We start from the raw sequence: 1,158 nt of genomic DNA, 5'->3' as shown, positions 1-1,158 counted from the left end.
CAACTTCACCCCGAGTGACTCCTCCCAGAGTGCTCCTCTTGGGCGTTTGAGGTTGGGGACCCCGGGTCCTACTGGCTTGATGTTCTGTGTTGGAAGTCTAGGTTCTGCTCAACGTGATCTAGTCAAGGCTTGTTTGTCAATGAATAAGGCAATTGTAAGGTTTGTCAATGTAAAGGCTGGTGTGGGAGCCTTTCCACAGAAAAGTTTATTCAGGGTCTGGATGAAGGAGGCCTCTTCTAGTCTCTCTATTAAGTGATTGGTGTTTAAGACCTGTTCCCATGTGACTGATTAATCTGAATGTTTCCGGTGCTGGGTGTGCCCTGGGATCTTGGAATTGGTTGTTTCCTGGCAGCTCTTTCCTCTGGTAGTTGTGCTCCGCCCATTCTCAGGGGGTTCCGCGCTCCACTCCAGGGGGATGTACTCACCAAAGAATCTAGGATCACTGTGCAGGTTTGTAGAGCTCTACCCCCCATTCCAGGGGACTTTCCTCTCTGGGTCTTTCCCTTCCTGTGCTGTGATCTGGGAAATTCCCACCTCCCAACAAGCCCTGTTGAGAATGGCGGTCCCATTGGTTGACCCTATGTCTCGGTAACCTTAGTTAGGCACTGGCCGTGTCCATACGCCTCACAAGGTCATGTTCATAGATTTGGCTCCGTTTCCTCATTGTGTCTGTGTGGCTGGCACTCTCTTCACTGTTCTTTCCGTGTGTTTATCCATTTTAGTGCATATTTTCAGAAGCACCATTTGACTCTGTACATTCTCTCTCGTGTTTGGTTTCTAGTTGATTCCTGCTCAGATATTTCGGTTTTCCAGTTGGTTTTCCTTTGTCAGCACGAATGGGGTGTAACTGAAAATGGGGATTGCATGTTTAATGCAGACAGCTTGCTATTTTGATAGAAGCACACGTGGTGAATGACCACCAGATGGAGCTGCGTAGCACATCCATCACCTCACAGAGGTGCCATTGCTTCCCATGGGGTGAGAACACTTAAGCTCCACCCTCTTAGCAATACTGACACCCAGTCAGGCCCAGGAAAGGGCCTGTTGCTAGGGAAGCTCTGGTGGGCTCCGGGCTTCCAGATTCATGAGGCAAACCGATTTTTAATAATTTCTTACAAGGCATCCTGAGTGTTTTAAATCTGGCTTAGTTCCCCCGTA

At 48.9% G+C, this 1,158-nt stretch overlaps 1 protein-coding gene across 1 annotated transcript in view; it reads left to right on the top strand.

The window, feature by feature from the left end:
• LOC102763280 (complement factor H) overlaps positions 1–1,158 on the top strand; it is a 73,877-nt gene that overhangs the window by 17,232 nt on the left and 55,487 nt on the right. The window lies entirely within an intron of this gene.

Source organism: Myotis davidii, unplaced genomic scaffold, assembly GCF_000327345.1.
Source record: "Myotis davidii unplaced genomic scaffold, ASM32734v1 scaffold875, whole genome shotgun sequence".
In the NCBI taxonomy this organism is placed as follows: Eukaryota; Metazoa; Chordata; class Mammalia; order Chiroptera; family Vespertilionidae; genus Myotis; species Myotis davidii.
Note: the sequence above shows the minus strand (reverse complement) of the source record. Positions and strands in the feature narration are given on the sequence as shown.